Source organism: Macaca mulatta, chromosome 2 (genome assembly GCF_049350105.2).
Source record: "Macaca mulatta isolate MMU2019108-1 chromosome 2, T2T-MMU8v2.0, whole genome shotgun sequence".
NCBI lineage: Eukaryota > Metazoa > Chordata > Mammalia > Primates > Cercopithecidae > Macaca > Macaca mulatta.
The window spans coordinates 58,898,918-58,925,953 of record NC_133407.1 but is presented as its reverse complement, the minus strand read 5'-3'; the positions used below and the strand labels follow the sequence as shown (position 1 = coordinate 58,925,953).

Sequence of the window (27,036 nt, the reverse complement as noted above, 5' to 3'; positions counted from 1 at the left end):
AAATGAACAAACTATACTTTCTTTTTCAAGGTGGCAATTTGAACTCATTCTTTTATTTTATTTTATTTTATTTATTTATTTATTTATTTATTTATTTATTTTTGAGACGGAGTCTCACGCTGTTGCCCAGGCTGGAGTGCAGTGGCGTGATCTCGCCTCACTGCAAGCTCCGCCTCCTGGGTTCACACCATTCTCCTGCCTCAGCCTCCTGAGTAGCTGGGACTACAGGCGCCCGCCACCGCACCCGGCTAATTTTTTGTATTTTTAGTAGAGACGGGGTTTCACTGTGGTCTCGATCTCCTGACCTTGTGATCCGCCCGCCTCGGCCTCCCAAAGTGCTGGGATTACAGGCTTGAGCCACCGCGCCCGGCCTGAACTCATTCTTTTAACTTGCATTCCTCCCATTAAAATTACATCAAACTATTAAATATTATAATTTGAAAATGATATTAATGATGGAAAATCAGGAAAGGTATCATTAATTAGCTAGATATTTTAATATTTTGCAAATTATGATGAGGTGGTATTGTACTGAGATACTGATGACTTGAGTTCATTATTATACTTAAAGAAAAAAGGTAGGCTTTATCTAGTAAGTAAGTGGGTAGGATTACCCAATTACAATCCAAAAAGCCCATCCCCTTGTTTGGGATCTCTGAGAGTTACTCCCTTTTGGTCAGGTCTAGAGGTAGTTCCTCATGGTCTGGAAGCCTTAGTTCAAATGTCAATGCATCCACTATATAATGCGAGGGAAAACAGAATTCAGTGGTCCACAACTATGTCTTGTCCTGCCGGAGAGGAATAATGATAGCTCCTGGTTCTAGTTGTGTGTGTTTCTTGGTCATATCATCTGGGTGCCTCAGTTCTGTTCTCTGGAAGATCATCCTTATCCTCCATGGCCTCTTCAAAAATAGCCATTGGAGGCCGGGCGTGGTGGCTCACGCCTGTAATCCCAGCACTTTGGGAGGCTGAGGTGGGCGGATCACAAGGTCAGGAGATCGAGACCATCCTGGCTAACATGGTGAAACCCTGTCTCTACTGGAAATACAAAAAATTAGCTGGGAGTGGTGGTGGGCACCTGTAGTCCCAGCTACTCTGGAGGCTGAGGCAGGAGAATGGCATGAACCCGGGAGGCAGAGCTTGCAGTAAGCCGAGATCGTGCCACTGCACTCCAGCCTGGGCAACAGAGTCAGACTCTGTCTAAAAAAAAAAAAAAAAAAAAAAAAAAAGCTATTGGAGCAGATCCACCTTTTGAGATCTGGACACCTCTTTCTATTGATCTGGGTTGAGAAGCCCAGGGATGGCTAAAGGGTTGAGAATCACAGGACTTTATTCTTCCAGAGACTTAATCTTTTTTTTTTTTTTTTTTTTTTGAGACGGAGTCTCGCTCTGTCGCCCAGGCTGGAGTGCAGTGGCCGGATCTCAGCTCACTGCAAGCTCCGCCTCCCGGGTTTACGCCATTCTCCTGCCTCAGCCTCCTGAGTAGCTGGGACTACAGGCGCCCGCCACCTCGCCCGGCTAAGTTTTTGTATTTTTAGTAGAGATGGGGTTTCACCATGTTAGCCAGGATGGTCTCGATCTCCTGACCTTGTGATCCACCCGTCTCGGCCTCCCAAAGTGCTGGGATTACAGGCTTGAGCCACCGCGCCCGGCCTCAGAGACTTAATCTTATATGGTTATGAGATTTACCAATTTACTAGGCAGGATGGAGGTCTTTGGGGATCTTTTGATCTCACTTGGTTCTGTTCTGAGTATTACTGCTTTGCTTCTTGTTCATTTTTAATGAACACATTGGAACATTGTTTTTCTTTTTTTTTTTGAGAGAGGGTCTTGCTCTGTTGCCCAAGCTGGAGTACAGTGGCATGATCTCAATGCACTGCAACCTCTGCCTCCAGGGCTCAAGTGATCCTCCCACCTCAGCCTCCTGAATAGGTGAGACTACAGGTGCACACCAGCACCACTATGTCCAGCTAATTTTTTTGTGTTTTTTGTAGACACGGGTTTCACCATGTTGTCCAGGCTGAATTTGAACTCTTGGGCTTGAGTGATCTGCTGGCCTTGGCCTCCTAAAATGTTGGGATTACAGGGTGAGCTACCGTACCTGGCCAACCACTGTTTTTCTTTCTTTTCTTTTTTTTTTTTGAGACAGAGTCTTGCTCTGATGCCCAGGCTGGAGTGCAGTGGCACGATCTCAGCTCACTGCAACCTCCGCCTTCTGGGTTCAAGCAATTCTCCTGCCTCAGCCTCCCGAGTAGCTGGTACTACAGACGCGCACCACCACGCCTGGCTAATTTTTTTCTGTATTTTTAGTAGAGACAGGGTTTCAACATATTGGCCAGGCTGGTCTTGAACCCCTGTCCTCATGGTCTGCCCGCCTCAGCCTCCCAAAGTGCTGGGAATTACAGGCATGAGCCACTGCACCCGGCCTAAACACTATTTTTCATTTGTAGGCTCTGCCTATTAGTGAGATGTGAAATCAATTAAAAAAGAAAAAGATAAAGGAACAGAACAGGATAAAATATATCAGAGTGCATTGAAAATAGCAAAGGTAAGTATTGTTAATTTTTTGTTATAAATATATTTGAATGTATGCACTCGTTTGCAATGCAAAAATATGACATTATTGGTTACTAAAAGTCAGTACCAAGGATCTCATTTTCTAGCACACTCTTTGGAAGAAACCTGATTATCCTTTCCTTCCTTTCCTTTTCTTCCTTTCCTTCCTTTCTTTCTTTTCTTTCTTTTCTTCCTTTTCTTTCTTTCTTTTCTCTTTCTTCCTTTTTTAGACAGAATCTTGCTCTGTCACCCAGGCTGGAGTGCAGTGGTGCAGTCTTGACTCACTGCAACCTCTGCCTCCTGGGTTCAAGCCATTCTCTTCCCTCAGCCTTCCTAGTAGCTGGAACCACAGGTGCATGCCACCATACCCAGCTAATTTTTAAATTTTTAATAGAGACAGGGTTTCACCATGTTGGCCAGGCTTGTCTTGAACTCCTGACCTCATTTGCCTACCTCGGGTTCCCAAAGTACTGGGCTTACAGGCGTGAGCAACCACACCCGGCCAGCCTGATTATTTCTATAACTCAAGTGAAGACAGTGAGTAATTCAGACAGAAATAAGGTTTTTAAAAAATTGAGGCATTAGGATCATTACTTCTATTTTCTGCTTCATTTTGGTTATCAAAACACTTTATTTCTGTGTAACTAGCAATGAAATTGAGGAATTAGCACCCTCTTCTGTTCTGCAGCACTGTACATGTATCTATTTTAGCACTCGTTATTTATATTGTAAATATTTATTTACATGCCTCTCTAGTCCAAGGTACAGTAGACTTTATAATTCAAATACTGAATTTTGGATCATTTCTGCTCCTTCCACAGCAGGATTTGGCCCTATTTCTTGCTCATATAGGGAACTCCGTAAATATTTGTTAAATAAATGAATGAAAGAATAAATGAGTGGACCATCACAGTGTTGCCTTGTCATTTTGACCAGGACCTTTTTTTTTTTAGTCAGAATTTCCCCCATGCATCCCATGAGCCTACACCATGAAGATTAATTTGCTGAAGTGATCTGAGAGAACATTTTGTAAACTTGTCAAGTTTGAAAAGGGAGACATTTATTTTGGACAAAGCAAGCCATCTTAATATGTAGCTAGTTTAATTATGCAAATAAGTGAAACAAAAACTAAATACAAATTTTAAGGTGTAGTTTTTCCTTTTGCTCTGTTTATACAGAAAAATCTAACCATTTGTTTTCTGCTTAAAAATAAACAGATGTTAGTAAAAGAGACTGCACACCCCACTAGAATTCCAAATGGTAGGGAAGAAGAGTTTTCCTTGTGGTGTAAATTGCCTCCCCCCTCCAACGCCCCCATCTTTCAAAACTTTAGAATTTGTACTGTAACTCTTTCACCAGTGTCTTTCCTCATTTTCTCTCTACAATTCAGTTTGCTTGTCTTTCTAAGCATTTGTTCAATGTCTATAAAAATGGTACTTCAGATTATTTTAATTATATTGTTGAATTCTACAGAATCTTTTAATGATAGTATTGGAGGGGGAGCCCAGTATATTCCATGAGGGAAATCTGTAGCCTCAAAGTTTCAGTATTACTTCTAAGGCTGAATAAAGAAACTTCAATTAAAGGTCTGTCTTGGTGAGCAAGCCTTGACCATCTTGAAAGTTGCAGATATTGGCTCTGTGGGAGGTCTTTCTGGAAACAACATGCACAGAGCTGAGTTGTGAAGCTCTTAGGAAGGAGGAAAAGGGGGCACTTCCTTCTCTGACACTATTGTTTCCTCCAAGTACTTCGTTCCCCTTCCCACCGCAGGAGAAATAAACAATCAAACACGTTGGAGAAGAACAGAAAATGGGGAAAGTTCACTTTAGCACACTTACTGCCTTTTAAAAAGTGTTCACCTTATCTTGAGAACTAAAATCTCCCGAGAAGTATAACTGAGGTTAAGAAAATCTTAGTTGAATAAAATTAACTTAGGCGCAGCTATGCTACTTTACCTTCACCCAGCATTCACAGGATGAAGTATTTTACCAAGGTAGTGAAGTGGGGACCTAGTATTTAGAATTCTGATATGTAGTCCAGGCTCATTCCTAAGTTTAACAATTTAAATCATGTTTTCTCCTTATTTGTATGGTGAAATGTGCATTTGCTTATAATATTTTTGACCTTTCCAGATAAAATGGGAAAATAGTTATTTAGGCTTGTTATAGAAAAAATATAAATAGCTGCCATTTAAAAATAAATCATTAAAAAAAGTTATAGTCTGTTGGTAAATGAAGAATCAGAGTTTATTTATTTATTTATTTTTTTTTTGAGACAGAGTCTCTCTTAGTCGCCCAGGCTGGAGTGCAGTGGCGCGATCTCGGCTCACTGCAAGCTCCGCCTCCCGGGTTCACGCCATTCTCCTGCCTCAGCCTCCCGAGTAGCTGGGACTACAGGGGCCCGCCGCCTCGCCTGGCTAATTTTTTGCATTTTTAGTAGAGACGGGGTTTCACAGTGTTAGCCAGGATGGTCTCGATCTCCTGACCTTGTGATCCGCCCGCCTCGGCCTCCCAAAGTGCTGGGATTACAGGCGTGAGCCACCGCGCCCGGCCCAGAGTTTAGCCTTAAAAAGTTATTTTCCAGCAGAACACCTGTAGTTCCAGCTACTTAGGAAGCTGAGGCAGGAGGATCCCTTGAGCCCAGCAGTTAGAGCAGTTAAGAGTCCAGCCTGGGCAACATAGTGAGACCCCAGTCTCTAAAAAAACATTATTTAAAAAAAAAACATTATTTTCGGTTGGATGCTCATGCCTGTAATCCTAGTATTTTGGAAGGCCAAGGCGGTTGGATCACCTGAGGTCAGGAGTTTGAGACCAGCCTGACCAACATGGCGAAACCTCGTCTCTACTAAAAAACACAAAAATTAGCTGGGCATGGTGGCAGGTGCCTGTAATCCCAGCTACTCTGGAGGCTGAGGCAGGAGAATCGCTTGAGCCTGGGAGGCAGAGATTGCAGTGAACTGAGATCACGCCACTGCACTCCAGTCTGGGCGACAGAGCAAGACTTTGTCTCAAAAAACAAAACAAAACAAAAAAACATTATTTTCCTCTGTATGCCAAAACATTTCCATTTGTAGACTTCATTCATATTTGAAAACTTTCAGCCGGGCACAGTGGCTCAGGCCTGTAATCCCAGCACTTTGGGAGGTCGAGGTGAGCACATCACCTGAGGTCAGGAGTTCACCTGGCCAACATGGCGAAACCCCATTTCTACTAAAAATACAAAATTAGCCAGGCATGGTGGCGCCTGCCTGTAATCCCAGCTACTTGGGAGGCTGAGGCAGGAGAATCACTTGAACCCAGGAGGGCGAGGTTGCAGTGAGCTGAGATCGTGCAACTGCACTCCAGCCTCGGCAACGAGAGTGAAACTCCATCACACACACACACACAAAATAATAAGTAAATAAATAAAAAGTTTAAATAGGTTTCAAATATTAACAGTAAAGACATATTTGAGAACTCATTTTGTACCAGGCATTTTGCTAAGGGCTTTGCATGCACTGGTCTTATATAATTTACCATAAGAGGCATGTATTTCTTTCAGTAACCAACATCATAGTACTGCAAAAATGTGTTAGTTTATGAATTCAGGTATTTCAGCGAATCTCCATATTCCTGGATAAAGTTGCCAAAATATTAATAATTGTTGAAACACAGTGACTAGTACATAGGGTTTTACTATACTATTCTACTTTTGTGTATGTATAAACACTTCCATGATAAAAAGTGAAAAACACAAAAGAAAACAATCCTTTCAGAGATCAGCTATCCTGGTTGTGTTCCTTCCTCCCCATCTCCAGCTCCTGCCAGTTGGCCCCACATGGGGACACATGCTTCTTCAGCTGGGGAGGGAAAGATTGGCAGCACTTACAGTTGGCCATTACTACTCCTCTCCCCTCAGTCTCCTGTGATGGATTTAGGACATTTCGCTTCTGATCTACTCTGTAGATTAAGTAGTATACATATAAATCAGTCTAAAGGTGTTTCTTCCTTTGGCAGCAGATTTAAGAGAGGGCGCCCTAGGGAACATCTATTCTTTTTTTTTTTTTTTTTTTTTTTTTGAGACGGAGTCTCGCTCTGTCATCCAGGCTGGAGTGTAGTGGCGCGATCTTTGCTCACTGCAACCTCCACCTCCTGGGTTCAAGCAATTCTCTGCCGCAGCCTCCCGAGGAGCTGGGATTACAGGTGGCTGCCACCACACCCGGCTAATTTTTGTATTTTTAGTAGAGACGGGGTTTTACCATGTTGGCCAGGCTGATCTCGAACTCCTGACCTTGTCATCCACCCGCCTCAGCCTCCCAGAGTGCTGGTATTACAGGTGTGAGCCATCGTGCCCAGCCCACATCTATTCTTTTTATTTGCTAGAATCTCTTCCTGCCTTCACTTGGTAGAACCAGCCCCTTTCATCTTGGGAACAAATCCTCTCTGGTTCCAAGTAGTTCTGATGGGCTGCTATTTATAATATCCCACCTTCCTGGCTATAAGGGTGTGTGTATAATCAGGGTCTGGCCACACATACACTCTACTTATTGTTGTCCACAGTAATTGACCTATGGATGGATACATGACCTAAGTCAGGTCAGTTCAAATCCTTTCCTACCCTCTTATTTACAGATGGTAAAAGCAAAAAGGCCTCTCTAGCTGAGACGATTGAAACCTGGAGCTGTCTCTAGCCATATTCTCCCCACCCCCAGGTTGTACAGAAAGCTCATATGGAATAGGAGAGAACAGGATCAAAATACTGAGAAAAGCAGAGAGAGGGAAATAGTAGGAGCAAAGGTGAAAGTGTGAGAGTGACAAAAATTGCTTGCTTGGCCAAACATTAGTCATGCTTCTGAGCCTTCTTCTGGGCCCATATATGCATTTTCTTGTAAGACTCAGTTTTAGTAAGGAGTTCTGCTAAGTCAGTTTAGCAAGAACCCCCAGTCTCCATATCTGATCACCCTCAATAGATCCTTCATCCTCCACTGTCCCCCAGGTCATGTCTGATCACCCTGGCCTGTGTTCAGCAAGAATCCAGTTAGGTCGGTTTAGCTGGAGTCCCTCATATCCCTGATGTTTCCTCTTAGTGATTTGTCATCCAGCAACCCCATCTGCTCTTTGTCTATAACTTCCCAGCTGCCTATGCTGTATTCTGCATGAGCTCCGTGCAGTAGTCCCTGTGTCGATTTCAGTGGTCCTGAATGAAGCCTTCCTTACCATGCTTTAACATTGAATAATTTTTTCTTTAACAAGAGAAATGCTGATTCTGAATTGCTAGACTCCCATCGTTTCTGAAGTCCTTATCCTTCCCCCATCGTAAAGTGGGAGTCAATACATCAGCTTTTTACTCAAGCTGGTTTGATAAGGGGTTTTGTTATTTGTACCTAAAGGCCGTGACCAATTCATAGAGTAGGGCCATAAAGACAGGTACTACGCTCTACTTCAGGAGTGCTATCTATATTCCAGCTAAGGCTAACCACCTAGAGCAGTGCCTGGCACATGGCAAGTACTGAAGAAATATGTGTTGAAAGAGGAATGCCTCCTTTTTGATAAGCTTTTTTGGTCAAGGTTTTCTTAACTTGGTGCATTGATTAAAATAGGGAATATTTATCTCCTTTCCTCTCTTGCTCATGGGTATAACTCAAGATGGTTGCTGTTTAAATTTGAACACCTTAAATAAGTGGCTCTTTTTGCAACTGGAAGCGCAATTTTTGTGCAGCTAGAAAAATCTTTTTCCAACACAGAAATTTCCAGTGCAGTTTTCTAAGAACCCCCCTGCGATATGCAGCGCAGTGGGCTCACCACAAGGCACATCAATCATTTTACCGTGTATCAGGCACCTCTTCCAGGATTTTCTGTGATCCTGGTGTCAGTGCACATTCTGTATCAAGGCAGAGATGATATGTAGAAATCTGGCAGCTATTTAGAAGGGAGGCTGGGCCGCGGTGTGCCAGTATAATTAATGAGAGTCATCACTCAGGAAATGAGGAGGGTGGGGGTTGGGAAGGATGCCTTTCACCATTCAATGGCATTTAAGAAAAATTGATGCTTTCTTAGCACTTTTAATGCTGGGAGGACATGAAGTCAAAGGATCACAGCAAAGGATTTTTTGTAACTACTGTACAGATGGATGTCCCTGTGCTTGAAGAAGCAGAGCTAATTCAACCCCAGACTTCTCAGCCAGGCGGATTTCAACCTTGTATTGAGCTACCAGCAGGAGTTCTTTATACTTGGAAAAGTGGTAAATCCTTACGAAAAGATCATAGCTTGCATGACCAAGAGATCATCTAGAAAAGGTACTTTATTACCATGTAGGATGTTTGTCTTACCTGCCCAAAGAAGTTTTAATGTAGGTCTCATTTTCTCCAGTTCCCCTTTAACCAGTGAAAGAGGAGGGCATTATTTGTTTTGTTTTTCTATTTATTCTTTGGTAACCATGGAAGAGTTTGTGTAACCTAGAGAGGCTGCTTATTACCCACTTTCTAATCCCTGTGTTATTATTCCATACTCTGATTGTCACAAGCAGGAAAAATAGTTCTGTCCTGCTTCTAAAAACTTAGCAATGTAACAAATTTTCTTGTTTTTAGTGATTTTCTCCAATTAATTAATTAATTGTTTTAGTGATTTTTCTCTGATAAATAATGTTAAAAAGACTTGGAGAGAAAAGCTACATTAAAAGATTATGGATGTATAAATATCCTAAACATTTAAGAACATGCATAATTATGATTCATATCAACTTCAGAATTATTACCCTTGGAAAGGGGTGGGGGTAACGAGTCAGGAGTTGGGGTTTAGCCGTATCTGTAATACTTTATTTAAAAAAGAAGGGGTTGGGGGAGCAGGAGTATTACATGGTGTATGTCCTGTTTTTGGTAGGTTTGAAATACCACACAATTAAAAAATTTGAAAGTTTACAAAATTATGGGAGTTGATTAAAACTATCAAAATAAAGTGCATAGCAAACAAGTGCTCTTATTAGAAACTTTGTGTCTGAGTTTATTTCAACATGTGCATCTGCATTTTTTCAGACTCAAGAAAGACAAACACCGGAGCTTAGGGGGTGAACTGCTGCTGTTGAGGGATTATCTTGGTGGGTTTTTTTTTTTTTTTTTTGGCTTTTCTATTCACCATGGAGATTACCAGCAAAACAAATCTCCAACAAGCATGTTTACAAAATAAAAAGCAGTTTGGAGGCAGAGGGTTAATGACTTAATTTCTTATAAATTGAGGCTTATGTATGGGCATGTAAAAAAAACAAAAACAAAAGTAAATTTGGGGAGGTTTCTTTCTATAGAGGCAAAGAACGTTTTACCTATATTTTTTTCCAAATTGATTTCTTCCTGGTACTATTGGGAGGAAGAAATTCAAGTGGGTATTCTGGTGGCTTTTTTCTTTTTTCTAAGAGTCTAGGATTGTTTTCAGGATAAAGTTTCTTCTTGCCCATGGTGCTTTGCTGTGACATTGTAATTGCCTCTGTTGAATTGAATAATACAAATGGGTTGTTTCTATGGTATCGGCTAAGTGGGATGAAAAGGTGAAACCCTAGATCTTGTGCTGAGAGGTCACAGTGCTACCACCCTCCACACTAACTGTCTGTCAAAGCGGACAGGCAGCCAAGGCCCGGAGCTCCAATCTCAGGCACTCATTTGTAATTTACTCATTTGTAACTTCCTGGGCAAATTCACGCATGAAAAAAGAAAATGACTTTAGTTTATGTTGTCACTAAGCCCAGAAAATCCCTGCCAACCCCATGCTGCCAGCTTTCCTAGGACATTCTTATTGGAGGATTATTTTAAACTGAAAGGTGAGTGAAGAGCTGCGTCCCCACTCCTTCCCAGCCAGGCTTTGAACTAACAATAGGGCAGGTTGAATGAAGGCTGATAAATGTAAATCCTGGAATCCAGAAGCCGGATCACACTGCGGCAGTCTAGACCAGTGGCGGTTCCCGCATCCGCCCCTAGCTGGTCACTCATCCTGTCAGGGCGTTCAGTAGATTTCATCGTTTCATCTACACTTGAGTGCCTGCTCTGTGCAAGCTTTCCTCTGCCACCGCGGTCTTCTTACTCCCGGCAGGTTGCCCGCTTGAGTCAACCAGCTACTAAACGGATCTAAGTGAGTAAGTGTCCTGTTAATGCCAAGGAGTAGCATTTCCAAATGAAGAGACTGGGAATAAATAAAAGCAAAGTGTTATCATCCACACTCTCAATTTTAGTTGCACTTCACTCAAAGTGGATCTCTTTAATTTGCAGCATTGACAGATGCTATGTTCTGAGAATTTTTTTTTTTTTTTTTTTTTTAAAGGAGGTAAGACGGGCATTTCAGAACACCTTTTACTTTGGTGCAAGTTGCACGCAGTTCCCATTCCCTGCCCCTTCACCTCCAACTTTGTTTCTCCAACTCCTTTACCCGCCCACCACCGAGGCCCTCCAGCTACAGCCCCAAACTGAGTATCAGGGGATTACCCTGGGTTTGGAAACTTTTGAAACTTGCAGGGGGTGGGGCGTAGGTAAAAGGACTTCATTGCCAATGCTTCTGGCCCTTGCCAAGCGGGGAGCCCCGCAGAAGAGTGTAAGTCAAGGATTCCAGGTGCAGCCCTGGGGTTCCGTACACCTATCCCGCCCGGGCCAGCGGAGGCAGCGGGCGCTCCAGTCCGCTCTTCCCAACTCCAGTTCCTGATTTCCTCGGAAGCTGCGGGGCCGAGAGGGAGTGGGGCTCCTGTGTGAGTGTGAGGATTTGAATGAGAAAGCAGGTTGTGGCGGCGGTACCCTGCTCTTCCCCGCTCTTCTGGGGCTTCTGCTGGCTAGTGGGGAGAAGTGCTCTTCTAGGGGGGCTTTTCTGGCCCTTGGCAGGGCTTTGGAGTTGGAGTCACAGGGGCCAATAACTCATCACCCCAGCACTTCGGAGGTGGCTCCCTGTGCCACGGACTCCGAGGAGTCCTTCATCTACTGAACACTCAAAGCTGAGGAGGTCAGTGCTTTCGGGGGAAGGGGAGGGGGGCGCGGGAGAGAAGAGGGTGTGCAGGAAAAAGAGGACTGGTACGCCAGTCCGATGAGCGAGTGAGCAGGTGGCCCGAGTTCCTCTCTCGGCAGCCACAGCCTGGACACGCCTCTTTAGGACTGTGTGAGTGCTGTGCGTGGGGATCCTCCAACCCCCCGTGCGGGGAACTGGCCACGGCTGCTCTTAGGGGTCCCGTAATTCAGAAGGATGTGGGGGTGTATGTGTGTCCGCTAAAGAATGTAACTCTCGGGTCCCTTGCGGTAGTGGTGGGTGGCATTTCGTCTGGTGGAACGTCCAGCATCTTTGCAGGATGCTTCACCCTCATGCGGGGTCCCGGGACCCTCTCTCTGATCGCCAGACGCCGCCAGGAGAGCAGGTCCGCGTTTCCCAGCAAGGGAAGTGCAGCGTCGGTTACACTTGGGGAGTCTCACAGCTTTTCCTGCGACCGGTGACCCCGCTCAGGACCCTCTTAGAGAAGACTAGGTGTGCTCAGCGCGAGGAGGATATACTCCATTGCCCTTTCCTGGGAAGAACGAGGAGCGCCCGAGCGGCGCGGGGTGGTGGAGGCAAACCCCTGCCCACGGCGGCGCGCTCTGCGCCTGCGCGGCGTTTCCTTGGCGACTGAGCAGTGGGTCCGAGACGCCACCCCGCGCGCCCCTAAGCCCAGTTCCCTGTTGAGCATCTGCGACGTCCTCTCCCCTCCTTCCTGAGGCGTTTTCTATTTGTTTCCGTCTGCGAATCAATTTGTGATCACATTATGACGTTGAGAGTTCAGCATTAAAGCAATAACCAACTAAAAAAAAAACAAAACAAAAACCAACTTTTCCCTTCCCTTGTTACCATTTTGATCACGGACAGAAGAAAATGGTGAGAGATTAGTTATTAGGGCAGCAACTGAAATCCCCCTCTATCCCGAAAAGTGGAGACGAATAAAACATTTACTTCCTGGTAAGGAGTTAAAAAATTCAGTAAAGTGATTGTTCTCGAGCGTTACAAGGACAAATCTGTGCCTCCTAACCCAAGTGAAGAGCAGGGCTTGTACAACCCAGCAGCACCCATGTCCTGTTTATTGGCATGTTTATGACAAGGAGATGCGCTGCGAAAGGGACCAGAGTATAATGCCAATGAAAAGAAACAAAGGCTTTCCCAGAAGAGGCGGTTGTTTTTTTTTCAGTTGCCTCAGCGTTTTGGTCACCTTTGGGGTTAAAATCTTCTGCAGAGAATGCTTCAAGAAGCCTTAACAGAAGCCAGTTTTCTCAAGCTGTCTGTTGAGAGTAATTTTCTTTTTCTTTTTTTCCTTTTTGAGAAAGAGTCTGGCTCTGTCGCCCAGGCCGGAGTGCAGTGCAACCTCGGCTCACTGCAACCTCCGCCTCCTGGGTTCAAGCGATTCTCCTGCCTCAGCTTCCCGAATAGCTGGGATTACAGGCATGCACCACCATGCCCAGCTAATTTTTGTATTTTTAGTAGAGACGGGGTTTCACCACATTGGCCAGGCTGGTCTTGAACTCCTGACCTCAGGTGATCCACCCACTTCGTCCTCCCAAAAGTGCTGGGATTACAGGCGTGAGCCACTGTGCCCGGAAGACAAGAATAATTTTTAGTTTCATAAAACTGTGAATCTTGACAGCCCTCTCCCCTCTTTTAAATCCCATTTGTTTACATACAGCCTAGCATTTGGCAAAAGTACACATCTTAAGGGGGCATGTAGAAGGAGCGGTAGCTTCTTGCTTATCTTTCTTAAACTGCATCAATATTTGGCAGTATGATTGGTACCTAGTTGCTATTAAACATTGGTTAGAATTAATATAACTGCAAATACAAATTTAAAATTGAGTTAACTCTTCTTGGCATAAAGTGTGGCATAAAATACCTTGGGTGAAGTAATACGTGAGTACTGTCTTGCTACATACCAGTTTCAAGCAATTTGTTTTCAAGAATAGCAAGTGTTTATTTGTGGTAGATGTTTTAAGATAATATACTCTCACCATCAGCAAATGAAATCAATGTACCGCTTTTCAAATGATTAGCGAGTAACATGCTGTTAAAGTTCTCTCCCATCTCATTTGTCATAAATGCTTAACATTGTGCAATCCATCTAGCTTAAATGTTTAAAAATAAGTCCAACTGAGTTTCTCCCCTTTTCTCTTGTTTAGAAAAATAGAAAAACTCTTAATTTTCAGGTTCAGATACTTTGTGACCCTATGTGGTGGCTTGTAACTGGCTCCAATTCCCTAATTCTCAGTGACATGTGTTTTTGCTAGTTCCAGGAGGTAAACTGCAGTTTTAACAGATCATGGGATAATGAGACTGGGAGTACCTGGGGGAGGCAGGGGAGAGGCAATGGGAAGGAGACAAAGAGAGGGAAGATTGATGGGCAGAGCGAGGATTTATAGTGGCACCAGATTCGTAATAAAATCTGTTTAAAGTTATTGCTTCCGTTTGATATATTTTCCCACATCATCAACTTCAATTAAATTTATTTTAAAAATCAGTCTTCCAGATAAAGGGATAGTATTATAAACACAGAATATGATAAAAGTGCTTCTTGTTAGGGTGCCATAATGTAAAATACTGAGAAAATTCTTAATGAAATGTTTTTTACTTAATTTATTCATGTAGTCAACAAATGTTTATTGAGAATGTGTTATATATAAGGCAAGATGAATAAATCCAGATTTCTGTTCTGAATGAACTAAGAGCTGTGAGTCCTGAAATAATTCTAACACCACTTCAGATGTTCAGGGTGAAGATACTACCTTTGGTACTCTTAAGGAGAATGATTGATTTGGTGCTAATCACTCAGACTGGCAGATTCAGAAGCAAAAGCTGAAACTTTGAGTAATTTAGATAAGGCTCTATATCTAGGATAGGAAGCATTATGTGCACCTATTTGCTTACATTTTTGTAGTACAAACTCTACTCTAAAACTTGTACTTTTGGCAAGTGCAGCACTTAGTTCAGAAGAAACAGAAACCCTGTAATTCTCAAGTTTCTTAGATGAAGATAAGGTGAATGATTCAGTAATCCTTTGTTCTGGCTCTGTGTTTCATGACATAATGAACCTTCTGCAGCTCCCTTGTAAGAATGTTGGTCTGCATGCCCGAAGGATCATAACTATTTTTCCCTGAACAAAACAAACAAAAAAACCAAAAAACAAAAAATGAGAGGGGATATAAAATTATGATAGAAGGATAAAAGGAATACAATAGAGTATTAAACATTTTAACTTTTGAGATGGAATAATTTCTAGGCATTTTTAGTGAATTTAGACTCTTGAAATCCATTACAGCCATGACAAAATCCTGGTATAATGTTGACCAGGGTTGACAAACATTTCCTCTTGTCATTCCTAGGACATAGATGGTTAGGGAGACTCTCGTCTTTCCTTCACCACCTCGTGAGTCTAAAAACAATGATAAACCCAGGGAAGCTTGCTGAAGAGCATCCTCCATTTGGTTATTGCTCTTTGTCTAGGAAAATCAGACTCAGCTGTGAATTGTGGACCAAGTGGTGCAGAACTCATTACTTTGAACAATGCCTCCTCGGCCTGGGAAGCATGTTCCCTCTTCTCACTAGCAGAGGCTTATTCCAGGCTGCCTTTGGTCACAAGGAAAATCATTTAGACACAGTTCAGTGGACACTCACTCACATCTCTTTGACACCCGTGACCATTTTTGTTTAAGGAGAAATTCAGTACTGCTGTGGTAGGGTGTGCCAAATTAGAAGTGCCTTTTAAGAAGCCTGTGAAGAAGTTTACACAGCTTTATTTTATTATCATCAAGGTCTCTGTCTTCTGTGCTTCATAGTGGAAGAGGGCAGGATGGATGCAGAAGGGACAACCAAGAGAATTTGGATAGCTAAGTTTAAAATGTTCTTACCAGCTCTGCATTTTGGTGGCATTAGCCTAAGTGCCTATGCCTTATTATAGTCATTAAATTATAGAGCAGAAAAAGATAAATCTACCATATTTATCGTATACATCTGGAAACCAGGGCCCAAAGTTGCTAAATGATTTTCTTAAAGTGACACAACTAATAAATGGCAGAACGGAGATGACAACGCAGAGTTACTGATTTCTAATGATCTTGTTGTTTTCAGGAAATCTAGGGAGGGCAGACAGATATTGAATCCTTGCTTTATTTTTTAAAAACAATTTTTAATTTTAAAGATGAGGTCTCACTATGTTGCTCAGGCTAGTTTTGAACTCCTGGGCTCAAGTGATCCTCCCTCCTTGGCCTCCCAAGGTGCTGGGATTATAGTTGTGAACCACTGCTCCTGACCTCGAATCCTTGCCCTAGATTTGCTATTTCCAACTATATGAAACTGCTATAGTTGTAAATATAAAGTGGTCAAGCATCAGCAATGTCATATGATTTAACCTAATATTGTTGAGTAGAATTAACAGTGGTTACCTTTTTTTTATTTTGAGATGGAGTCTCTCTGTCACCCAGGCTGGAGTATAGTGGGGCAATCTTGGCTCACTGCAACCTCTACCTTCTGGGTTCAAGCGATTCTCCTGCCTCAGCCTCCGGAGTAACTGGGATTACAGGTGCGTGCCACCGTGCCTGGCTAATTTTTATGTTTTTAGTAGAGATGGGGTTTCACCATGTTGGCCAGGCTGGTCTTGAACTCCTGACCTCAGAGTGATCTGCCTGCCTTGGCCTCCCAAAGTGCTGGGATTACAGGCCTGAGTCACCGTGCCCGGCCAACAGTGGTTACCTTCTGACGATATCTTTTTATAATCATGTGTGTATCATGAGAGCACATATGGTACACATACTATGTACAAATGCAAAAAAGCCCTTTTTCAGTTAGTATCTATTTTGGTCTGAGGAATTTTGGCATGATTGGGATTTACCGTAAGGGGGATAGCTTTTCTGGTTATTTATTGTTCTGTAAATATCTTACAGGGTTCTGGAAGAAAAGGAGGAAATGAACATGAATGTATTCCTAACATGTGATGGCACTTACTTTATGTCTTTTTATAATTCAAAATAATCAAGAGAGGCAGGAATTCTCATCCTATGTTACTGATGAGCTTCAGACAGGTTAGTTTCTTGCCTAAGATGGAACATGGGACAGACGAACATGGAACAGACTTGGAATTTAAACCTATTACCACTCAGGAATGCAGTGGTAATAGGCGAGAAATTTGTGACAAACACTGGGTTATTTTTATTTTCAAATTCACCATTTATGCAAAGTACAGACAGGTAAGAGTTTCTGATAAGCTGTCTGGCGAGTAAAGAAACTGCATTCCCTACGTGGAGTTTAGGAGGTTGTAAATTCAAGTCTGGTTCCAGAAAACATTCACGGCTTTGTTTATAAACGATGTTGGCTGTGTTTTTGGAAGTGGTGTTTAGGTTCTGTTCTGTAGAGATTTTTCCACATCGAAGTGCTCACTTACCACTTCTGGATTGTTGCCATCTTGTGGTGGGTCTAAGAGGATCCCTCGTGATTTTAATATGTGCTTTCTGACATCCTAAGATTTAGATACTGGTTTTATCTAAATGTTGCATGATTATTTTTCTTGAGGTAGTATTGATAGATTGACTGCTAGAGTGGACCGGGTAGTGTTTTGTAATGTTTTTCAAACTGGAGATCAGAATTGCCTTGGACAGTTGCTGAAAATGTCTTAAGTTATTCCAGAAGCTGGAGTTTTGGTGCTCCTAAAACTGCTGTGGTACTGGGAAATTGCAACTGGCTTGTACTGAGCTGGTTTTAGATTTGCAGTATTTTCGAGCTGGTTTACACATAAAGAAACTGGGCTCAGGAACGTCATCATTCACACAGTCAGTTGGTGGCTGAGTTGCGATGGATACCTAAGTCATCTAAGTCTAGCATTCTTTTATTTTTGTATATTTTTTTGAGACAGGGTCTCGCTCTGTCACCAGTGGGATCTTGATTCACTGCAGCCTCCACCTCCAGGGCTCAAAAGGTCCTTCCCCCTCAGCCTCCCGAGTAGCTGGGACTATGGCCGTGTGCCACCATGCTCTGCTAATTTTTTTTTTTTTTTTTTTTTTTTTGAGGCGGAGCCTTGCTCTGTCGCCCAGGCTGGAGTGCAGTGGCGCGATCTTGGCTCCCTGCAACGTGCGCCTCCTGGTTTCAAGCGATTCTCCTGCCCCAGCCTCCTGAGTAGCTGGCATTAAGGGCCCGCCAGCACACCCATCTAATTTTTTGTATTTTTAGTAAAGACGGGGTTTCACCATGTTAGCCAGGCTGGTCTCGATCTCCTGACCTCGTGATCCGCCTGCCTCGACCTCCCACAGTGCTGGGATTGCAGGCATGAGCCACTGCGCCCGGCCCCGCTCTGCTAATTTTTAGAAGAAATTTTGTAGAGACAGGGTCTCACTATATTGCCAGGTTGGTCTCGAACTCCTGCGCTCAAGCAAACCTCCCACCTCTACCTCCCTAAGTGTTGAGACTACAGGCATGAGCCATTACTCCTGGCAGTCTAGCATTCTTAATAGTGCACCACACCTTAAAAAGCACACCCTTCTTCTGAGTCTTCTTTCTTCCCTAGTACCTGATTCCAGGCTAGAAGAAAAGGCTGAGGGCTTCAAAGAAAGCGGGTGCTGGACTCTCTCTTGGAATTCAGCCTCTGCCTCAGACACCACACGGGTCCCTGGAGGGCTCTCTTGGTTTTGATCTTTAGTTGTTTTCTGTAGCTTATTCTCCAAGCAGCCTCTTTTCTCTGTGGCTGGTTCTTTTGCACTGAACAAGAGACTTACAAACTTGTCTAGCCTTACCCGGTCAATTGCCACTGGATGTCAGAGGGATCTAGTTTAGTGCCAGCGTAAGTGAGTTACTGATTAACTGATCCAAGGCACTCAAGGTTTCTCTTTCATCTGTCTTCACTTCCTTGTTGCTAGTCCACAAGAACCAAACATTTGAATTCAACTTCCCGCTTTCCTCTTCTCTCCCTCTTCAATTAAGTTGAAGAGGCTTCTGGACCTTAGATCTCCATGGAGTGCTAATAAAACTTCTGCAAAATTATTCCTGCTGGGAACTTGGAAGATCTATACAGGTTTTTCAGGTCAGAATCCTGGACCAGAAATTCAGTGAGTTGATTTGCTATAAAATCATATGCAATTTAGTTCTCTAGACATCCTATTTCTTTTTGCCAAATAGCTCTTTCTTATCTTTGAGTTATATAGGAGGTATTGAAAATTTATTTTTTAAAGAAGAGATTGCTTCATAGAACAGTAATGTGTTAATATAAGGAGTTAGGGTTATGTGACGATCCTCTGATTTTTAAATTTATATTTGAGGGGGGAACCACCTTTTCTTTTACCCATACATAATATCTCTAGGAGGGCAGGGCATGGTGGCTCATGCTTGTAATCCCAGCACTTTGGGAGGCCGAGGTGGGAGGATTGCTTGAACCCAGGAGGTTGATGTTGCAGTTTGCTCTGATCCTGCCACTGCACTGCAGCCTGGGTGAGAGATTGAGACCCTGTCTCAACAAAGAAAAAAGAAAAAAATCTCCAGAAGGATACACAAGAATTAAGAAGTTGATTACTAAGGGACAGAAGTCAGAGGTAAACTAGTCACTGTATACTCTTTTTTTTTGAGACAGGGTCTTGCTCTGTTGCCCAGGCTGGAGTGCAGTGGGGTGATCTTGGCTCGCTGCAATCTCTGCTTTCCGGATTCATGCGATTCTCCTGCCTCAGCCTCCGGAGTAACTGGGACTACAGGCGTGGGCCACCACGCCCGGCTAATTTCTTTTGTATTTTAGTAGAGACGTGGTTTCACCGTGTTGCCCAGGCTGGTCTGGAACACCTGAGCTCAGGCAATCCACCCGCTTCGGCCTCCCAAAGTGCTGAGGTTACAGGCGTCAGCCACAGCGCCGGGCCCGTATACTCTTTTGTGCCTTTTTAATTTTGAAGCTTTCAACTTAATAAATAAAGTGAAAGAAAAAAAAAAAAAGAAAAAGAAAAAGAGAATACATGGGTTTCAATCATAAATGAATAAATAAATGACTGTCTCTTAGCTCCTAACTGGTAGAAATAGGAGACTGGGAAGCAATTTTAAAGAAAAGAAAAGCAATTATCTGTCTTACTTTCTTCATAAGTCTCATTGCATTCTATAATTTTTAAACCTAGTGTTCTCTAAGGTCTTCTGGATTTCGATAACAGGACGGGAGAGGTTTTGCAATTTTAATAGTTTTCTTTCCTCTCATAAAGCATCACTATTGGCTGCAACCTGGCTCAGGGGACCAATGGGAATCAGACTCGTCTGACTCCTGAGCAGCTGAACCTATCTTTTGCATGCAGTGTGCTTATGGAGTGAAGGCTGGGAAGTTTCTTTTTCTTATTTTTTTGCCGATTGCTTTTGTTCCCCAAAGAGAAATCATTGTAGTGTGATTATTCCTGAATTTTCCTGAGCCTTGTCTGAATGTTAATGTCACAGGAATCTTTTCTTCTTAAATGGAAAAAGAGAAAAGGCTTGTACACAAATGTTCTACTCTAAATCACATATTTTCTTCTTTTAAATAGGTTTTGGATTGAAAGTATTTTTCTATTTACTGGGCAAATCATTAAAATGCAGTCTTGGAAAAGAGAGAACATAAACTGTTTACTAACTTCTTTTTCTTTTGTCAAAAGAGAGAAATGTGAAATCTGTTATTTAGTGCCAAGTTTCAGTCAAAAGCAAAAACCCAAATCAGGACCAATTCCCAACATATTTGTTGAAAAGTCCTCCCTTCCAATCTGGTGAACTAAATGAAAGGTATACATTTTCTCACAAAATTCTTCTCATTGGTATATTCATTTTATTCTTTGGGAAAGAATAACTGGATAGATATTATATTCTCAGATTACACATTTTAAAAGCTTGCAATTTAGGGAAAAATTCCCCTCACATCTCTGTTCCTCAGCCAGTTTTTCCTCCCATAGAAAACAGTGTTATTAGTTTCTTGTGTATTTTTCCAGACGTAAAATATCTATATATACACATATGCAAATATATATTTTTGCTTTTTCTTCCTTCTAAAAATCAAACGGTAGTGTACCATGTGCATGATTTTGCATTTTGCATTTTTTGGTAGCATATTTTGTGTGTCATATATCAGCATATAAGAGCTTCCTTATTTAAACAATTTATTTTCTTTGACAAATAAAAATTGTATACATGTTTTAAAATATGATACATTGCAGAATGGCTAAATTGAGCTAATTTATGTGTGTAATACCTCACATACTTTTTTTTTTTTTTTTTGCTGTAAGAACACTGAAAATCTACCCTTATCAATTTTTTTTTTTTTTTTTTTTGAGATGGAGTCTAGCTCTGTTGCCCAGGCTGGAGTGCAGTGGTGTGATCTTAGCTCACTGCAACGTTCGCCTCCTGGGTTCAAGTGATTCTCCTGCCTCAGTCTCCCAAGTAGCTGGGATTACAGGTGTCCACCACCATGCCCAGCTAACTTTTGTATGTTTAGTAGAGACGGGGTTTCACTATGTTGGCCAGGCTGGTCTCGAACTCCTGACTTCAGGTGATCCGCCTGCCTCGGCCTCCCAAAGTGTTGAGATTACAGGCATGAGCCACTGCACCGGGTTCCTTATCAATTTTTTAAGAATAAAATACATTGTTATTAATGATAGTCATCACGTTGTACAATAGACTCTTGAACTTGTTTCCCCTATCTAACCAAAATCTTGTATCCTTTTACCAACATCTTCCCTACCCTGTCACTCAGTCACATCCCAGTCCCTGGTAACTACCATTCTACTCTTTCCTTCTGTGACTTCAACCTTTTTAGATTTTACATGTGAGATCATGTGGTATTTGTCTTTCTGTGTCCAACTTACTTCATTTAACATAATGTCCTCCAGTTTCATCCATGTTGCAAATGATAGGATTTCCTTCTTTTTAAAGGGTGAATAGAATTCTATTGTGTATGTATACCATATTTTCTTTATCCCTTCATCTACTGATGGACACTTAGGTCAGATTCCATAAGTTGGCTATTCTGAACAATGCTGTAGTGAACATGTGAGTGTAGATAATTCTTTGACATACTGATTTCATTTTCTTTGGATATATACCCAGTAGTGAAATTGCTAGATCATATAGTAGTTCTATTTTTAATTTTTTAAAATTTAATTTAATTTTATTTTGAGACAGGGTCTCACTCTGTTGCCCAGTCTGGAGTACAATGGCATGATCATGGCTCACTGTAGTCTTGACTTCTCAGGCTCAAGCAATCCTCCCACCTCAGCCTCCTGAGTAGCTGGGACTACAGGCACATGCTGTTATGACTGTTTATTTTTATTTTTAATAGAGACCAGGTCTCACTATGTTGCCTGGGCTGTTCTTGAACTCCTGGGCTCAAGTGATCCTCCCACCTTGGCCTCCCAAAGTGTTGGGATTATAAGCATGAGACACTGTGTCTTGCCTATTTTTGATTTTCTGAGGAACCTCCATGCTGTATTAATTTACATTCTCACCAGTAGTGCACAAGGATTTCCTTTTCTCCATATCCTTGCCAGCACTTACTTTTTGTCTTTTTGATAATAGCCATTCTAACTGACATGAAGTGATATCTCATTGTGATTTTAATTTGCACTTTCCTGATGACTAGTGATGTTGAGCATATATATATATATATACACACACACACACACACACATACACACACACCTGTTGACCATTTGTATGTTGTCTTTTTTTAATTATACTTTTTAAGTTCTAGGGTACATGTGTACAGTGTGCAGGTTTGTTACATATGTATACATGTGCCATGTTGGTGTCCTGCACCCGTTAACTCGTTATTTACATTAGGTATATCTCCTAATGCTATCCCTTCCCCCTACCCCCTCCCCCCAACCCATGACAGGCCCCAGTATGTGATGCTCCCCTTCCTGTGTCCAGGTGTTCATTGTTCAATTCCCGCCTATGAGTAGGAACATGCGGTGTTTGGTTTTTTGTCCTTGCGATAGTTTGCTAAGAATGATGGTTTCCACCTTCATCCATGTACCTACAAAGGACATGAACTCATCTTTTTTTTTATGGCTGCATAGTATTCCATGGTGTATATGTGCCACATTTTCTTAATCTGGTCTATCATTGATGGACATTTGGGTTGATTCCAAGTCTTTGCTATTGTGAATAGTGCCGCAATAAACATACGTGTGCATGTGTCTTTATAGCAGCATGATTTATAATCCTTTGGGTGTATACCCAGTAATGGGATGGCAGGGTCAAATGGTATTTCTGGTTCTAGATCCTTGAGGAATTGCCACACTGTCTTCCACAATGGTTGAACTAGTTCACAGTCCCACCAACAGTGTAAAAGTGTTCCTATTTCTCCACATCCTCTCCAGCACCTGTTGTTTCCTGACTTTTTAATGATGGTTTTGATTTGCATTTCTCTGATGGCCAGTGATGATGAGCATTTTTTCATGTGTCTGTTGGCTGCATAAATGTCTTCTTTTGAGAAGCATCTGTTCATATCCTTTGCCCACTTTTTGATGGGGTTTTTTCATTTTTTCTTGTAAATTTGTTTGAGTTATTTGTAGACTCTGGATATTAGCCCTTTGTCAGATGAGTAGATTGCAAAAATTTTCTCCCATTCGGTAGGTTGCCTGTTCACTCTGATGGTAGTTTCTTTTGCTGTGCAGAAACTCTTTAGTTTAATTACATCCCATTTGTCAATTTTGGCTTTTGTTGCCATTGCTTTTGGTGTTTTAGACATGAAGTCCTTGCCCATGCCTATGTCCTGAATGGTATTGCCTAGGTTTTCTTCTAGGGTTTTTATGGTTTTAGGTCTAACATTTAAGTCTTTAATCCATCTTGAATTAGTTTTCATATAAGGTGTAAGGAAGGGATCCAGTTTCAGCTTTCTACATATGGCTAGCTAGTTTTCCCAGCACCACTTATTAAATAGGGAATCCTTTCCCCATTTCTTGTTTTTGTCAGGTTTGTCAAAGATCAGATGGTTGTAGATGTGTGGTGTTATTTCTGAGGCCTCTGTTCTGTTCCATTGGTCTATATCTCCGTTTTGGTATCAGTACTATGCTGTTTTGGTTATTGTAGCCTTGTAGTATAGTTTGAAATCAGGTAGCGTGATGCCTCCAGCTTTGTTCTTTTGACTTAGGATTGTCTTGGCAATGCGGGCTCTTTTTTGTAGTTTTTTAAAGTAGTCTTTAAAGTAGTTTTTTCCAATTCTGTGAAGAAAGTCATTGGTAGCTTGATGGGGATGGCACTGAATCTATAAATTACCTTGGGCAGTATGGCCATTTTCACAATATTGATTCTCCCTATCCATGAGTATGGAATGTTCTTCCATTTGTTTGTGTCCTCTTTTATTTCGTTGAGCAGCGGTTTGTCGTTCTCCTTGAAGAGGTCCTTCACATCCCTTGTAAGTTGGATTCCTAGGTATTTTATTGGAAGCAATTGTGAATGGGAGTTCACTCATGATTTGGCTCTCTGTTTGTCTGTTATTAGTGTTTAAGAATACTTGTGATTTTTGCACATTGATTTTGTATCCTGAGACTTTGCTGAAGTTGCTTATCAGCTTAAGGAGATTTTGGGCTGAGATGATGGGGTTTTCTAAATATACAATCATGTCATCTACAAACAGGGACAATTTGACTTCCTCTTTTCCTAATTGAATACCCTTTATTTCTTTCTCCTGCCTGATTGCCCTAGCCAGAACTTCCAACACTATGTTTAATAGGAGTGGTGAGAGAGGGCATCTGAGACAGGGTATCTCTTTGTCACCCATGCTGGATAGAGTGCAGTGGCACAATCTTGGCTCATTGAAGCCTTAACCTCAAGTGATAAGTGATCCTCTCACCTCAGCCCTCCAAGTAGCTGGGACTATAGGTACATGCCACCATGCTTGGCTAATTTTTGTATTTTTTGTAGAGATGGGGTTTTGCCATGTTGACCAGGCTGCTGTCAAACTCCTGAATTCAAGTTACATGGCTGCCTTGACTTTCTAAAGTGCTAGGATTACAGACATTAGCCACACCACCTGGCTGCCCTGACTATTCTTGATGTTTGTTGCTGTGGGCTGGTGCCTGTGCTTTTGAAGAAGTAGGGATTTATTCCAGTCTTTGCAGACTGACTTTGTGTGGAAAGCCTTTTATCAGTCAGCCCTTCCAGAGATTCTGGGCAGGCCATCTGGTGTGCTGTGTGGGTGGTCTTGCTGTTGGGGTTCATGGGCAGGCTGGCTTGATGCCTGGGTCAGTAGGTGGGCAGACCTTGCATCTGAATCTTCAGGGTTGAGCCAGGAGCTTGGATCCACTAGCGTGGACCTGTTGATTGGGTCCATGAGGGTGAGCCTGTTGCCTAGGTGCATGAGGGTGGCCTTGGAGTTTGTTATTTGTGGGAATTGGACTTGAGCCTGGATCCACAGAGGCAAACCTGTCACTAGAGTAGGCCTTGAGCCTGAGTCTGCAGGTGCGGGCTAGCCACTGTGATGAGACTGGTACCTAGGTCCACGGGTATGGGCCTGGAGCCTAAGTACATGGGGGCTGGCAATGCCCTAGGGTTGGCCTAGAGCCAAAGTCTGCAGAGGCTGGCCTGGAACTGAAGCAAATCCTTATCTTGGTACCACTGGGCTAGTCTGGAGTCTGTGGCCTCTGAGATAAACCTGGCAATAGAACAAACCTGGAGAACAAGTCCATCGGGCAGGTCTGGAGCCTAGGGCTGTGCGATCTGGCATGGTGCCAGGGTAGGCCTGGAGGCTCAGTCCATGGTTACCCATCTGGATTCTGGAACCATGCAGGCCCTCTTGGTTCTGGATTTTACTGGGTTGGGCCTGGCATTAGGGTCTGAGGCAATGTCCATTATTCACCTCCATCTTCTTCCCCCAAGCAGAGGGTATGGCTCCACACTGTGCTGTCTGTGGTTAAAGCATGGGTGACATGGGTAATGTAAAACTGTCCTTCCTACCCTTTTCAATGTGGTTTCATATTTCTGTGCTATACTTAGGTGCTATGATCTCATGATCTCTTACCTCATTTCCTTAGCTCTTTTGAAGTTATTTATTTTGCCATCTTGCTCTTGTTTACTTATTTAATGGCTGCATATTTCCCACTGTATGGATATACTATAAATTAAGCAGATGAATCAACAATTAGGTTGCAGCTGGGCATGGTGGTTCATGCCTGTAATCCCAGCACTTTGGGAGGCCAAGGTAGGTGGATCACCTGATGCCAGGAGTTTGAGACCAGCCTGGCCAACATGGTGAAACCCTGTCGCTACTAAAAATACAAAAATTAGCCAGGCGTGGTGGTGGGTGCCGGTAGTCCCAGCCACTTGGGAGGCTGAGGCACAAGAATTGCTTGAACCCAGGAGGCAGAGGTTGTAGTGAGCCAAGATTACCCCATTGCACTCCCGCCTGGGTGACAGAGTGAGACTCTGTCTCAAAAAAGAAAAAAATTTTTAAAATCATTTTTTGATGCTCTTTTGAGCTTGAGAATTCTTATGAACAAATCAGGTTTAATATCCCATCTCCTTCTCTCTTTCCTTGAGGACCTTTTGAATTCCTGTCTTGTAATTTCTGATATTCTTATATCTTCATATAATAGAGACTCTCTATTGACCTGTTTGAGGATTAAGAACCCATCTCTGTTGCCTTTAGAGAAATAAAACTTTAATTCTTAATTTTACCACCAGTATCTTAGGTTAAACTCTTTATAAAGCTAGAATTTTTTATTATGACTATAGTCCTTCTAAAGAGAGGCCTTTCTCAGGACTTATATTCTGAATAATTTATGTTTTTTTTTTTTTTTTTTTTTTTTTTTTTAGATGGAGTCTTGCTGTGTCACCCAGGCTGGAGTGCAGGGACATGATCTCATGCTCACTGCAACCTCTGCCTCCTGGGCTCAAGTGATCCTCCCACTCCAGCCTCCTGAGTAGCTAGAACTACAGGTGTGCACCACCTTGCCCAGATAACATTTGAATTTTTAGTAAAGGCGATGGGGTTTGACCATGATGCTTGGGCTGGTCTTGAACTCCTGGGCTCAAGCCATCCGCCACCTCAGCCTCCTAAAGTGTTGGAATTACAGGTGTGAGCCACCGTGCCTGGCCCAATTTCCTTATATGTTCTTTATTATATCACATTATATTTAGATAGCATATTAACAATATTCCTTAGTAATTTTTCTTTTATAACCAGGAACAGAGATTTGAGCATCTACTCTTCCTTCCTACTAAAATGTCCTTCCCATGCAACCCTCCCATATTCTCCTCCCTCTTTTAAACCTACTAATCCTTTGACATCTGGCTGTAACATCCCACTCTCCAGGAACTTTTTTCTGTACTTTTGGGCACAGATCCCCCACTTACCCTGCTGTGTGGTCGAAAGGAGGAGAGATGATGTTTGGAGTTTGAATTGGCAGCACAAGGCAGATCTCTTGGAGCTGCACTCCTTATTGCTGGGCAGAAGGGGTAGGGAGCGCAGGCAAGCATGAAAATTGGACACATTCTCTGCTATAAGCTCCCTTCACTCACTGGTGGGTGCGAAGAAGACAGAAGACAGAATAAGATGAAT

General features: G+C 42.5%; 2 protein-coding genes across 6 annotated transcripts in view; both read left to right on the top strand.

Annotated features, from left to right (window-relative positions):
* C2H3orf33 (chromosome 2 C3orf33 homolog) overlaps window positions 1-9,519 on the top strand; it is a 61,124-nt gene extending 51,605 nt beyond the window's left edge. For 3 of the 5 annotated variants that reach the window (XR_013413612.1, XR_013413614.1, XR_013413615.1), the window contains 3 exons: window positions 1,827-1,932; window positions 2,451-2,548; window positions 8,661-9,519. The gene's annotated coding sequence lies outside the window, so the exon portion shown is untranslated. Of the gene's footprint in view, window positions 1-1,826; window positions 1,945-2,450; window positions 2,549-8,660 lie in introns of all 5 variants that reach the window. The other 2 variants (XR_013413613.1, XR_001443164.3) reach the window with 2 other exon arrangements.
* A 1,753-nt stretch (window positions 9,520-11,272) lies between these two features.
* PLCH1 (phospholipase C eta 1) overlaps window positions 11,273-27,036 on the top strand; it is a 253,598-nt gene continuing 237,834 nt past the window's right edge. Inside the window, exon 1 of the mRNA XM_077991608.1 lies at window positions 11,273-11,504. The gene's annotated coding sequence lies outside the window, so the exon portion shown is untranslated. The remainder of the gene's footprint in view (window positions 11,505-27,036) is intronic.